Source organism: Lepidothrix coronata, unplaced genomic scaffold (genome assembly GCF_001604755.1).
Source record: "Lepidothrix coronata isolate B3197 unplaced genomic scaffold, Lepidothrix_coronata-1.0 Scaffold6, whole genome shotgun sequence".
NCBI lineage: Eukaryota > Metazoa > Chordata > Aves > Passeriformes > Pipridae > Lepidothrix > Lepidothrix coronata.
In genome coordinates, this window is record NW_016690186.1 from 865703 (window position 1) to 881477 (window position 15775).

General features: G+C 41.0%; 1 long non-coding RNA gene across 1 annotated transcript; it reads right to left on the reverse strand.

The window, feature by feature from the left end:
* Positions 1–381: 381 nt before the first annotated feature.
* LOC108505234 lies at positions 382–4997 on the reverse strand. Its single transcript, XR_001877430.1, has 3 exons — positions 4757–4997; positions 1230–1416; positions 382–525 (listed from the first exon to the last, which is right to left on the reverse strand). It is a non-coding gene; the product is annotated as an uncharacterized LOC108505234 (long non-coding RNA).
* Positions 4998–15775: the final 10778 nt, after the last annotated feature.

The following is a 15775-nucleotide window of genomic DNA, read 5'->3' on the forward strand; positions in this document are numbered from 1 at the left end:
TGGTTCTGAAGCAAACCAAAATGAAAGAGAAATCTTAACTGCAAAATTAGGGTTTGGGGGTTTGACTAATTTCCCTCTGCCTTGCCATGCTGAGGTTGTCAATGTCAGTGACTAATGTCCATCTGGGTTATGAGACTGTACCTTATCAAGGACAGCATCAGAGCTCTGCATGCACTAGAGAAACACTTTGGTGTCAGACATGGTTTGTGGTGTGAAGTAGTCACCTTTATTACACTCTAAAGACTTCAGCAAGCTTCTCAAGCCTCTCCTTTTACCTTCGCTCACACAAAGCTTGCTCCTTTCTATGCAGAATGCCCCAACAGAACAACCTTTCCCACCCCAAGATTAATTAAAATGTCATCTTTTCATTATGAGGGTTTTATATGTTTTATTCAGCTTTTTGTAACTTGCTCTTTTTTCTTGGCCCTTCAATCTGATGGAGGAAATTTGGAATGACAGGATAGCAGGTACAACACAGCTTGTTCTCTGTGCAGAGCAAGTTTATCTCGCAATTCAAAAATAGACCTAAGGAAAACAACAGAATTAATTGCTTAACAAAGTAAGTTTTTCTTTTCTTTAGTGGTATTGTAGCCCATGAGTGAGAGGTTCTGGCTGCTCTACAGGGCTGCCCCTCTCTGGAGCAGCCGGACCTGTTGATAAGGACATACTCTTGAAATAGTCCTTAAATTCATGGGCTCATGTCTCAGGGTTACTCCATAGTGATTCAATCTTTCTGATTTTACACACACAAAATTCAACAACTTCAGTCCCCCCACAAGGTCTTGGTTTCAACAGAGTAGAACAGGAATAATTTTAAAAAGTTTAGTGGTAATCAAACATAATTTTTCACTCAATTTATCCAATGCAGCAGGAGAGCCAAGGCCCTCCAAAAATTTACTCTGCATCTAATCACTCATCCACATGGGAATTTGGATTCTGGATGACTGGAAATGTATCAACAGCTTTTATGCACAGAAAAGAGCTCTATCTTCTGTAAGAAACTATATATAGAGTATCCATGGAGTAAGCTTTGGGAGCTATTTTACTATAAAAATATAGATTTGTAAGTGCACACTTATCAATACTAGAACATGTAAAAGGGTATTGGTACATGATACAGGCTAATTTTCACAGGGCAGACATCATTTGTGTTCAGCGTCTTTCTAGGCAAATCACTGGCTTTTAGCCAAGTAAATTTTTTTAAACACAAGAAAAATGAAATCACTTACTGGAACTAATCTACTGATTCATTTGTGGTCACTTTCACCGCTCAATCCAACGTCCAGGCAACAAGTGACTCCTTTTCCTGAGTTGGTCAGGATTACGAGATGTCAGACAAAGCCAGGTTCTGCAGAGCTGTGTGGGAAGGGGCCACAAGTGGTTGGTGAGGAGCTCACTGGGGAGTTGGGCTGGACCCTGCTGAAGGAAGGGTTCTTTATTTACCCCATCTCTCATCAAAATACAAAACTTTGGATACAATACACAAACATACACAAAAGATAAACTAATTTTTTAAGTAACATTTACTTATCTAGTACAAAATAATTTTGTTGCATACATTTCAGAAATCCTAAATATGTTTTTACTGTAAAAATTACTGCAACACACAACTAAGATAACCTGGTCTCTATTCCTTTGTTTTCTTTTTTCTCTTCTTTAGGAAAACAAAATCAAAGGCCAGAGGGCAGTGTAAGGGGTAGTGGTATACAAGGCTATACAGTAAGTTGGTTTACAGAAAACATCGATGTGGCTTTGAAAAGCACAGCAGCTGCAGCTTTACATCCCTCAGAAGGTATAGGTGCCATGCCATGACTGTGGATTGGTCTAGGCTATCTAGTTCTTCCAGTCACAATTTCAAGAGTCATTACACAAAATCTCTGCCTTGTCTCACTGTGTAATGCTGTTTTTCCTCCTCCTTCCTACTGAATTCACCAGTAACATTATGTGAAGCATGGATTTGATGTGGTAAGAAAACCTCTATTAAGGGAGAATTTTTGTGTTGCTCTTTTTTTTTTTTTTATTCAGAATTGGGCAGCTAAGATGTTGCAAACAATATTATTTGCCCACTACCATTTTGCTATACTGCTAGCAACTGCCCATCAATATGCAAATATAATAAAAAAGTGTCAGCTTAATTTTTTCTTAAACACCAAAGCAATGCATAGTAAGTTACTCTAGTGACCTCATGGGAGAAGTATTTCATAGCTACATGCCACTTAAATTTCTTGCAATTTCTCCTTGCCCCCTCTGTATGTTCACATTTGACTTCGAGGCTCTAGTTAACATTGTTGTGACTAAAAATCATCTAGTGTTTCCTATCTGTGTACAAACAACTTTGCATTAAAAAATGGTGCATTTAATAAAGTATGTAAAGATCTTGTCTATCACTTTTTATTTGAAGTGTTTTGCTTTTATTCCTGTTCAAAAATACAGTATACATTCTTACAGCAAACATCTTCAGGCTACATAGGAGTTTTTTGTACATGGTAGATTTTTTTTTGTAGATTGCAGGTTTGTATATTTTGTGAGCTACTTCACCACCAACTTGTGCATGAGCCGCAAGCAGAAGCAGATCAGGCAAGGTTCCAAGTGCTTCATTCACAACTCTGTCTTTCTAATGGAAATGTGGAGGAATGCACCAGCAAGAGTCTCTAAGAATACTTAGGTTTCTTTGGTCCGGGTCTAATGTACTCATTTAGTGCTGACAATAGCCTTAATTCTAAGTGTTGCTCCAAACACCTTGAACCACTTCATCAGAGTTCTGGTTTTGGCTCTGTCCCTTGAATGATCTCTTTTAATCAGATGGTGGTGGGTCTGTGGGAGTGAGCAGCTCCTACACACACTCTTCTTTCCACAGCCAAAAGAAGGGGAAACAAGGAACAGCCATGATATGTTTTCAACCACAACACTTGCTGTTTGCTATCATTACAACCAGTATATGACTCAGTGCTGGTTCCAGCTTGCTCTATAAATGGTATCACAGGAGCATCAGTGGGTGTTTCACTGAGGAGGCATTGCACTGTTGATAATGAATATCTGACTACTACTTTCAACATGATTGGGAAAACCAGATAAATCCTGCTCTGAAATGGAAATCAATTCTTGGGATCATCTGAACATTTCTTCAGCCTCCCACCCCTTCTCCTTTCTGAAGATGACTTTTTTTCACAAGTCTGCTTTACATAAGTATTTTACAGATACCTTTACCTGCATGTTGGTTTACAATCATGTCATGCTTGCTGCTCCCCCTTTTCTGGTGCATGTGTGTGTGCTTTTGTTGCTTGCATTGTATAAGGTGCCTTGGGATATTCGCATCCTGTGCATTGTGTGGCATTGTGTTGAATAGGAGGTACAGAAATTAAAAGCAGGTCTCCTCCTACCCACATATGCCTTTTCTTTGCAGGTTTTCCTGGAAGTTTTGTGTGGGGAGGGAAGGGAAGAGGTAAAATATGACTTGGCTGAGGCTGCCGGATGCTGAATCAGCTGCAATTGCCTCACGTTTTCCTTTCTTTTAAAATAAGGGGTACAGTTTTCGAAAAGGCCATCTGACTTCTCTACAGGCCCTACTCAGTCCATCACTTTTCAGTAAGTTGCTTTTTAAAAACGGTGCATGTGCTTCTAAGTCACACGGGCATCTTTGGAGAACATCTTTATAATGCCTTCCTCCTCGGTCTAGAAGCCAGATGCTCTGGGATTACAAGGACCTGGTGCAGCTGCTGCAGATTACCACAGTGCTCACAATCAGCCACAAATAGTTTTCCCCTCCCAAAAATGTTCTTTGCAGAAAATGGAGGAGACAGCCATACTCACTAAATCAAAAAAATATATCACAGCCTACATGCCAAACCACACAACTTTTTGAAGCATAGTTTTGTTCCACTGCACTGGTCTGGTTAAAGAAGCTGATGCCTAGAGTGCTGGCTCCTTGCTGCTCACCCCTGCACACACTGGCATAGATTGCCCTGATGAGGTTGTTCAGTGATGGTGTGGTGATGCAAAAGTCAATGATCGGGGGAGCACTTCACGAGTAAAGCAAACAAGAAGTGTGGCATCGAAATCCTTCAAGCCCCAGAGACACCTCTTTTCAGAAGGCTTACACATCCTGAAGTTACAGACAAATGAAATCAGGCATTGGTAAGAGGCTAATAGCAGCTCTCTGGAAGTGTGTCATCTTTTTTTTTTTGTCAGTATTTTGTTTTCACAGCATGCCTAACTTTAATAGAAATGAGGACATTGATGCCTTCTAGTTAAAGGACCCATGGCCCTACAGCACCCAGCCACATACATGTTGCTCATCCCTCCCAGGTCTGCTTCCCTGTTGTGCACTGTCTCACGCAGATAAAGGTTCATTGCATCCTGCTTGCCACTGCGATTGAATGGTTGAAACCTCAGCAAAAGAGCAGAGGAAAATGGAGTGTTAATGAGACCTGTGCCCTCCAAGCTGTGCAAGTAAAAGGACTGGCACATGAAAAACAATGCCTTTGCATTCAAAGGTGAGAAAAGTGATTGTCAATCACTGTTTCTCTTTTTTCTCCTTTGCAAAACTGTGTAATATTCACCTGTGATAGTTAGCATTGCAGGTCTTGAGGGCTGGTTTTATATGCTTTTCTAAAGGTTATTAATTCTTCCTACACTGTTCCCAGTCAAACAGAATACCTTATAATATAACTTCCTCATTAACATCAAGAGCTGTGATTATACAGTTGTGTTACCAAGGGCTTCAAAGACATGAAGCCTAAATATAATCTTACAGTACCTTGTTACAATACAAAGCACATCCTCTAATACATTTTTTTTGTTTGCATAAAATGCAGCACAATAATGGTTCACTTGACCTTTGCCTCCCTGTATAGTTCATTTTAACATTGTTTGAGGAGCACAGAGTTTGCATTTTGCAGGGCACAGGTGCTCTGCCCCACACTGAAGGCTGAGGCTCAGCCTGGCGGTGTGGTGCACCACTGCTCCCCGCCAGCAGCTGGACTCAGGGGATTGCTTTTGTGGTCCACCAGGAATTTCCTGTGATAGAATATCAGAAACCTACTGGTGACTAGTAGGAGGTGACTTCACAGGGCAAAAGTTCTCTCCCTACAATAAACATTCTCAGCGCCGCTGTGGAGATTTCCTACTCAGACCTGACAGCCGCCAGCGACTTGTCATCTGGACAGAGAATGGCTCAGAGAAGGGATCATGGTTGTTTGCAAAGGTTTGCCACTTTAAAAGCAAAGCTGCACCCCCACTGCCATTTAATTGATACCTCCTGAGAAAAGAAAGAAATCAAATTATTACATGCTAATTTAAAAAATCCCAAGAATATTGACTGAAAAGGCTTAAAAAAATATACGAATCCACAGTCAAAGACAGAGTATGCTGGTATCTATATAGACATACAATCCATAAATACCATCCATAAATACCATACATCCTGGTGTCTATAGGTGCCATGATACACATACAGTCCATATATACCATATATCCTGGTATATACCATATGTCCTGGTACCTACCACATATACCATATATACTGGTATGTATAGGTACCATGGCACACATGTGGTCAGAGAACTAACACAACAATTAGGAAAACATCATACTCTCTCCATACACAGGTTTCCTGGGGAAAAAACCACAGGTATATTCTGCCACTAGATCTTTTGTGGGGCACTGCAAGATTTGGAGGATCCAAGTAGTAAATCTGACCCTGACCCAATTCCCTTGGCTAACACTACTAACAGGACTGTTGGGGGCACTAGATTCATTTGGCTGGCCAAAATATCGTGCAACTGGGCAGACTGCAGTGAAGTTTACTGACTGAAATAGCTTTGGGGAAACAATACATTAATTTCCTGTGGAAAATGCATCTATTAAAATGGAGACAAGCCTTGGTTGAGTCCAATATGGTAAAAAAGTGGGCTGTAAAGCTTAGAAGAAAATACAGCTCAGTGTTGGCTTGAAAGTAGAAAAGTGATGAAAAGTAACATTATCATAAGAATCAGGACCACGCAAGGGTCCTCCTTGGGAGAGCAGTGAGAGAGAGCAAAGATTTCCAGAAGGCACCTATAAGCTGTCTCACCAACTTCTCTACATGTTCCAGCATTTAAGCACAATGCCTGGGGCCATGGCCTTCACCATGTACTTTCTGAGGCTTCCAGTCCACTGGGGCAAAATTTGACCCAAAACAATGCTGATTTATTTTGCTTCTGAAATCTCATCATCAGCTAGTGGCCATTTCCACAGGTGAGTCCTCCTAAGGGCTGGATAGAAAGAACATAGCATCTCACACCTTGGCTTGCTCTTGTACACCAAGAAGAAGAAAGGAGAAAAAGGCAGCAAGAAACCTGTAAGAATACTCAGCAACACTGGAGATGTTTGGTGCTGCACTCCTTGTTTGCTGTTCCTGAACTGCTTCTATATTCATTGGCTTTTGCACAGAAATCACTGCCCAGCCTGGTCAGAGAAGTTTGTGCCTGTAGGCAGAGGAATGAGGACCAGGGAATCACCACTTCAGCTCCTTTAAGCATTGCAATGGGGAGGGACCAAGCCCTGCTTTTAAGAGTTGTTTTTCTATATGATCAGACAAACTTTTCTTTTTCCCCCAGCCACATACAACCTATAAAGCAGCGTGATTTCCACAAGAGCTCTGACCGTTCCCTCTTGGAGGGATTAATTCAAAGAAATAACATCTGCCTTACCCCACAGTCTGTTAGTGATGCACTGGGAGATGAGACCACAGTGTACTCATCAAACTTTTAGTGGCAAATAGATGTTTGTGCTGAGGGAAGTCTAAATCCGTCTGTCAAGTACTTCTTTTTTTTTGTGATCAAGGCTGATAGTTTTAGTCTCAGTGACTGGATTTTCAGTCAGTCACTATGTACTCAGGAGGAAGAAACCAGTTTGGTTAGCTTTTTTCTGTTTCTCTGCAAGCAGAACACTGTATTCCATTTCTGTGGACCGTGACATCCCATGGCACATTAAAAGCCTTATTCAAACCACAAGACAGCCATATTTTACACTCAGCAGGAGACTCCAGGAAGAAGTATGAGGCCAGGGTTATTCTGACTCTGGACACCTTGTCAAACTCGGAGTTAGGAACAAAGTTTAGGACATTCTCTACCAGTTCATGTGATCATGCAAGAAAAAAGTGGAAGATTGCCTCAGATTTTCTTTATGCTACAAGAGACTGCATAGAGGAAGGTTTAAATTCAGAAGTAGTTTAACCTGCCCTTGTGCTTTTGTTCTAAGTTTCCATCCATTGTGAAACACGGCAAAACCTGTGGGAACACTAACGACAGGTCTGAAATAAACAGGATTTTGTTTTCTTGTCCACACTTGAACAGAGAAATTAAACAGAAAGATCTCAGCTTAGTTCAGAGACCAAGTTCACTGATATCTGGGAACTCCTATCACAGGCCATGTTTCATGCACTGATCTACAGTTTTAACTCAAAGCCATAAGAAATTGATCACGTAGTGGGACATCTTGAGAAGTCCTTTATTAGTCTGCTCAGTATTTTATTTCGATTGATCTTTTCAAAGAGATGACAGGAACTTCAGGAATCACTTCTGCCTTCTGAAACAATAAACTGCATTTATTGAACTCTACAGTAAAAATTTCAGGCATTGCTCATCACATAAATGCAGAGTACATCATGTTTCCTATGGCTATCCAGTCATAACAGGCTGGAAAAGGGATTTCTCTATCAGACATATATGTGCAGCAGAAGTGCCCTGCTCTCACTTTTTGTGATTCTCAAACTGACTACTTTGTGCTTGGGTCCACAGAAAGGGATATTACTTGATTATAGGGTGAAAACTATCCCTTTCTGTAGGATATTTAGAGTGCCATGTTACAAACTTGGACTGCACTGCATATCACAAAACTGGTTTTCCATAACACTTGGGTTATGGAAATGAACATAAAAATACTGTGTATTTGTATTGTATCTGGTTTCCCAAGGCTACTTGTTCCAATATTTGACTGCTTGGTGCTGTTTTCCCATCTGGAAGACCAAATCTCAGCACACGTTCAGTTCTTTAATTTCTAAGCGGAGTGCAAGAAGAGTAAGTTTACTTCCACTAAACAGTAACTTCATAAGCAGCTCAGTGGAGCTGTTTGGAGAGTGATGTAGCTTAATATAATTCTGGGCCCCTTGAAATCCAGTCCAAACAAACACATCGTGCTTAATGAATACTTTCTATCACCGTTTAAATCTATGAAGAGAAATAAAAGGTGTCTTTACAAGAGACCTTTGCTTATTGTACTGCTAATACGTCTTTTCCTGGCAATCTTAAAGGGTTCAGCACCACTTCATTATCTCGGTGTAATGAGAGTATTCATCTTACCATTGCTGCCTTACAGATATCCTCAAGGATTGCAGCTTTTAACACCAGGAAATGTAATGGTAATAGAGTGGCACTTTTCCACACTATCTTTCAAAACTCTCCTTCCCCCAAAGCTGTTGCCTCATTAATCTCCACGCGTGACTGAAAGCGTTAAAAGCTTTCACGAGCAATTCATTACAAAAAGACGTCTGGGGACATTTCCCACCGTTTTAAACAGCTCACTCTGCTGTGGTGCAAGACACATTTTGAAGCATTCCTGCTTCGGAGCAACCCCCGAGACCTCTTCTCTCAAATGAGAGACTTTTAATCCCAGTGCCTGACCCAGACACGGAGCTCGCAGCTCGCCTGGCGCTCGCAGCCGTGCCCGCCCCGGCCCGGGGCGCCTGGGGGAACATCTCCCCCCAGTGGCCAATGCGCCGCTGTCCTTCTTCCAAGGGTTTGTACATTAATTCTGAGAAAAAAACCAAACAAACAAAACCAAATAAACAAATCCCCTCACCAAAAAAAAAACCCCAAAAACCCCAACAAACAAACAAACAAACAAAAACCCCCAAAAAAACCCACAAACAACACAAAAAAACGAAACAACCCCTCACTTCAGCCTTAATTGTAATTTCTTTTAAGGCAGCGGAGGTGATGGGTGTATCCCTCACTGTATAACTGTGTGCATCTTCCTGCTGATAGTGACGGATGCTGCTGTACTCACAAAGCTCTGCAGATTACATACGTGACTGGCAAAGCTATTCCAAGTGAATTAAAAGCTAATTCAGCCCTGTAAACTGAATTTTTTCAGCCTGCTTCGTTACAGCTTTGTACCCATCTCCACTCTGCATATTTTGTCACTTGCCATTGCTAAACAAGGACGACGGATTTTGTTAATTAGTGTCAGAAAAAAACACATATCAACCACCATATCCCGCAATGGCACAAACCCCACAGGGATGAAAAAACGTGTCTGCAAACTGGAGACAGTTGCTGCTACCTTTCTTCCGTGGCCTTTGTGGCTGTGGGAGATGCCTGCTCAGCCCCAGCCCTCACAGGGCAGCTGACACCTCGTAGTGCTGTTGTTTTAGCAATGAGCACGTTTTGGTGGGTAGATCCCCTTGGGAGACGCTGGGAAGTACCAGCCAACCTCTTTCTTGAGCGATGAAACACATTGAACCTGATGGTCCCATGCACAGCTGAGTTAGTTACGTTCTTGTTTTCTTCTGAGTCACAAGCAGGTGCGTTCTCCCAGTTCCAGCCAGAGCAGAAAAGGAGATGGTTCCTCTTCCAAAGAAGTCTAGTAACAAAGAAACAAAGATACTTTTTAGGCAATTTGAAAATGATCCATATCTGCAAAATCAGTTTATGCAAAATATTATTCTTTATGGTTATCTGAGTAATCAATAAAAGTAACCACCAAGTCATGCATGGCATAAGTTAGGATGATTGTTCATCTCACAGAAATTTAGGAAATTATTTTGTTAAGGAGAATCTTCTCCTAGGCTGATAACAGCTTCCAATATCTTTTATTCTCTTTATTGTTTGTGCTTTACATCTATTTGTTCTGACACTGACCAACAAAATCAGTTTCCTTTGTTTAGAAGTGGCAAGTGAAAAAAAATAGCAGAGCGTAAGTGGAAACACAACTGGAACAAAGCAGCATATAGATATTCAACTTACAGAGCTGAATTTTTGCTAAGTACACTTGGACTGGTTTTGAAATTTTTAGGCCTGTAGATGTGAAAATAGAAGGTACTAGTCCTAAACAGCCTTGAAGGGCTGTTAAGTTTGTATAAATCACACCACAACTGAAAGGACTGTTCTTACTACTGTTACAAGAAGTATTATCACTGCTGTGACTGAAGAATGTTTCTATTTTAGTTTTGACAGAATATTTTGTGGATTTGATTTCATCCTTTCCCTCTCCAGTCAGTACCTTTGTGTTTATCTTTCCAACAGTGCCAGAGGCAGGAGACGTGCCCTCACCCATGACTTATGAGCAGCACCTCTGTTGAAGCCTGGCTTCTCCAGCTGAAGTCTGGGATCTAGGTTTGCTGGTGTCTAGTGATAAGAATTCACCTTTAAGTCCCCATCTATGGGGGCACAAGTCTCCTCTCTTAGTCTGCCTGCTGGTCTTCACACAGCTTGTGGGACCTTTCCCTCTTTGACAGTTCCACTCCTCTGTAAAGCAGAGCTGAAACAGTTCAAAAGGTTTCAGAAAAAATGTCAAGGGATCCAAATGAATACCCAAGCAGGCAAGTGTGTGCTGCTGTACAACACTTCTTTCCTTAGGAAATCAGGCTAAAACACAGGAAAACTTGACTGTAGCATTCCCTGAACCCAATTAAGGAAATCAGCTTCTGACCGTACGAGGATACTCTAAGAAGCCATCATATTCTAGGAATGTCAGCTGGCATTAATTACCAAAGCCTATTTCTGCTCCTTTCCAGATGGGCCTGCAGCTGAGAGCTCTGCTGCCTAGTGAAGCACTGGCTATGCCAGCATGGCCAGGTCTTGCTCTACCTATGCCTCCCAAACTTTGTGAGCAACAGAATACTAGTACCAGCCTCCCAGAAATTCTATAGACTACCATGCATCCAGGTCAAAGCTTACTTGAAAAATCTGTAAGATTATATACAGGGACAGCGTCTTTTCAGCCACCAGGCTGCAGTTTGATGAAATCAGTTTACGTACATTATGATTTCTATCAAATCAAAGAGTAGCGAGGGAGTAGCTTGTTGACTGGATTTTGATTATCAGTCAAGGGGCAACAAACTACAGCATTTTCATAGGAAATAACGGACACTGGTATAGACATGTTTTCAGATTGGATGTGAAAAAACCCCCAGATATGTAATTTAATTGATCTGAACAAATTAGTACAGATGGGTTAATCAGAACAGAAATGTGCCATGAGTCAGGATGACCTGTGTCGTGTGGGACCCTCAAATATTTCCCTCATGTGGTCAGAAGCTTTAGCATCCTAGGACAGATGGCACAGAAGAAGTTGAAATGGGCAAAGAGAAGAGAGAAAACATTTGAATCCTAGGAAAACTAAATAGACTTCAAAGTATCTTCTGTCATAATAACTTTTTCTTTCATAATAGACCTTTGAACTATTTCTTTTAGTAAGCATTTTTTGTTCATGTTAATAATTTGAATAAGTTGGTCAGACATACAAATTCATTAATTCCTCAACAAAATTCCTCAACAAAAGTTCCATCATTATTTAAATAACACTGTATGATGTAGCTTAATGCATAAGCCTATCCTTCACCATTATATCTTTATTTGGACTAGTTTATAAGCTTTTATAGGAAAGCAGAATTAGGAGTTTCCAAAAATTCCTGTTTCAAAAAGGAGTCAACAACACTGTAGGCAGAAATTACCACAGACGGTTGACTTCTTCTGATAAAGGCTATTCGTGTATAGAGAAACCAAAACAGTGTTTCAGTGTAGAATCATGTATTTCTTGGTGATTTTCTGTAGAAAAAACAAACCAGCAAACAAACAATCGCAAAGGCGTAAAGTCTTCTACCCAAGGTTTCATACATTGGTATTTTTAGAACACAGCTGTGTAAAATTCAAGGGAATGTGCAGTTAGGACACATCCTGACTCACAAGAAGAACAACTAAAATCAAATAGTTGCACAGAGCTTTAATTTTCATTTAACTTTAACTTTGGCTGTGAATGAAATTAGGAAATCCCTTTGTACTTCATATTTGCAAGTGTATGAATTCAGTTGCATTATGAATAAAATACAGGCAAAATCCAAGTGAAGTGGTAGTAAAGCTGCTAATGTAAAAGGGAAGTATATGTATAAGTGCCTTGACTTCTTAGATAGTCAGAAGTATCACTAAAGTTCTTGTGATTTTGGATACAATGCAATCAGAAGAGCCACAGAACTACCTGCCTTACTTGTTGGTTGCTACATAACTGCATGCAAGGTTCTGACAAAGGCACATGAGTCTGAAAGATTCTGACTGGATTTGCCATTATGCAAAGAAAGGAAATACAATTCTTCCTGCATTGCCATGTGGCAGGTGACAGTGGAGCCTTGCAGGTGAGCTCTGTCAGAGTAGGAAACAACCCTTCCAAACCACTGTGTTAGACCAGGAGGCAGGTTACCTCTTTGGCTCCCACCTCAGTAGCAAAGCAGTTCAGCCCAGTGACCCATGAAGGTCACAGTGCTGGAGAGACCACGGGAGCACCTGCCTGGGTCACAGGGCTCTCTGTGTGCCTCCTTCTCAAGGCTGGTACACGGCTGGAGGACTGTAGCCACCACATGAGAGAGGTTTCAGGGAGAGTTTTGAGCACAGGGGGTTGCTCTGAGTGATTTCCCTTGGCTTTGCCTGCACTGCTGAAGTTTCACACCACGTGTTATTTTGGAGCAGATATCTGGACTTAGCCCCACCCTAGGGCACCTGCTACTTGGGTACTACTGCTACTAGTGCAAGCAGAACAGCATTGACAACAGGGCTGACAAAGACTATACAACTTGCCTGATGCTCTGAATAGGTTTTCCAGAAGTGACATCTACCAGCACATAGAGATGGATCTGTAACAGATGCCCTGCTTTTTTTGTGCCTACTTCTTTGATACTAGTGAGTTTTATTTGCACCTTTTGCTTTGAACAAAGGCAGGAATCCTGCACTTGTGCTCTGAAATAATGAAAACAATTGGCTTAATCTGACCAATTAATAAAAATTCCATTATGTAAAAAAAAAAGGAAAAAAAAGAAAAAAAGAAGGGTAACAATTATACACAACATTTCTCATAAAGATCACATTCAAGGCCCTCAGGGTCCCTAACATTTCTTTTTCAAAATTAATTATTTGAAGTCTATTACTTACCTGGTAAAATCATGTCTACCTGTTCTGTGACTCTAGTTCATTACTGATCATCAGCTTTTCAGTGTAAATTAAATTAAGTTCAGAAGTCATGTTTTGTAAATTATTCAGATTGACTACGCAAATAAACTACTCTATAATCTTGGTTGTGAGAGGCACCAAGAATGGCTGCAAACACGAGTGAGAAAACACAGCTTTCGCTTCAGGCAAACATTACAGGGTGATGGTTTTGAGACACAGAATTGCACCATCAGTTTTCAGACAGGGAAAAAGAACTTCCATGTATGTATGCATGTGGGCAGTTTTGCTATTCTCATTCCTAGTGTCACGGCACTGTGAAGGGGCAGCAGGGCAGGCATCCCATCCTGTTCCACTGCACTGGGGCACCTCCCTGGAAAGGGGAAGAGGGCACTGGATGGTGAGTCAGGCAGGACGGTCAGGCTTGGTGGTGCCCTTGCAGCCTCGGAACAAAACTGTGGAAGCTGTGATGATGGAAAAAAATAGGCTATGATGATGTGGACTACTCTGCATTTAAAAAAAAAAAAAAAAAAAAAAGGATATTTCTGCCTTGGGAATTTGTTAGCCCTCTCCCCAGAGGTGCATCCTATCAGCAGTGGTTAGCAGATGAAAAAATCAGTGGATTACAGAAGCTTTATTTTTTCATGAGCTAATTAGAAACATGAGGCAGATACAGAATCAGAGCCATATGTAAAGTTCTGAGTCAGATATAAGAGATTATCTGAAGGAAAAAAAGCTTGCCTTTTCCGTTCAACAACACAGGGCTTGTGCAAGTTCCTAGTTATTTCATTCAGGAAGAATCAAAGTTTCCTTTCAGCCACAGAAAAACATTGAGCTCTGATTCTTTTGTTCAGTTAAACAGTGCTAGTCGCAAATAGTCATGCTGTATCAACCTTATTTCCAACACTTGGAGAAACATTTAAATTACAAGAGACATTTAAAAGATGAAAAATTCCTCCAGTCCCAAGGACTGCTCCAAGAAGACTTTTTTAGGGTTTTGTGGGAAACCCATTAGCGTGGGGAACCTCTGAAGTCTACTTTTGGAGTCAACATGTGGACTTACAAGGAGATGACTGCTTGATTCACATTGGAGGGGCTGTTTCCCTAAATTTATATGGCTACTGCTTTAGGTAAAGGTCACAGACAATTCTCAGAAATATGTTATACTCTTGAAATCAACATAACCAAAGAAAAGTCAGAAGCGCTCTGGAAGAACACTTAGCTACAGAAAACTTTAGCTAAGTTTTACTCTTCCTCTTTGGTATGCAGTTTGCTAAGGCCCAGAACTCAGAGCATTTCCAGCAGGATCTGCAATGATGATGGAACAGGTAGTGCTTTCCAGGTGGCAGCATCATTTTAAGATGCTTCCTCTGGTCAGCAGACAACTGTAGAGAGAAAATTCTGCAACTCAGAGAATATCCCACTATATTTGATTTTGGATTCTTTAACAGAGGATGAGCAAAAAAATAATACCAACACCATGATCAGCCATGATTTTATTAAGGAAAAACCACAAAAGGACGATACTCTGAACTTACTGTTGATTGCTATCAGCCACCTCAGTATGCTCAGAGCAGCTGTTATGCCCAGCTCCCAGGAAACTATGTGCAAAACCTTCATTAAGCTCCAACATTAAGAGTTGAAGCTTGAAAGCTACCTGAACTCCACCTTTAGAAGAGTACACTAGAAACAATGAAAACAAAGGCCAAAAGTGATGATGAAATAAATTAACTCTTCACTTTGAACACTTTGAAGTTTAAGCCTTCCAGACTTCTAAGACTGAATAGTGACTGAACCAGAATTCAGTGAATTCCCACAGGAATAGATGTGTCTGGTCACTAGGTGTCAGTCTTGCCTGTACCAGGACACCAGAGTTTCTCCCTGTCCCCAGTAAGCAGATACAACTCTCAGCACCACAAATGACCATAGCAGTCTCATAATTAGAAGAGAGGAGCAGAGAAGGAGGATGTCTGTGCGGGATGCTTATGTACTTGGTAATATTATATTTGTCACCCTCAGATTTGGATGCTGGAAACAATGACGTGTTTCTGTCGTGCTGAGGAGGCGTGACTTGAGGTCAACTGAAGAGACAGCAGAGGAGTTATGCTCCCAAACAATGAAAATGCCAGCAGGGTATAAGCAATGAATCAGTAACTGTTTTGCAAGCCTCACAATATTTACTGTTATTCCTAAAGCACCAGTTCCTGGAATAATGCCATCACATGAAAATGCTGGCTCCCACTTTTTAAATTTGCTTCTAGCCTTGCTGGATACAGGAACAATGCTTGGAAACTAGATCCCTGCAGGGTTGAAAACTCTAAGGACAACAAAGAAAACCTAAAATGTATTCTTTAAATAATCTCTTGAATGCTTACAGTTCGTAACACTACAGTCAGCAAAAGCAAAGAGCAATCAAACATGCAGCAGAGTTTCAGTGGTGTTTTAAGAATACGCACGTTTATGACTTTGGAATCTCCTCAGGTGGACTTTCATACTTTGATTCTCATGTTCCCAAGTCAGCAAGATTATCTTTTCTTTTGCTCAGGCCAGCAACAGTACCATAGCTGCGTGTCAGTGCTCAT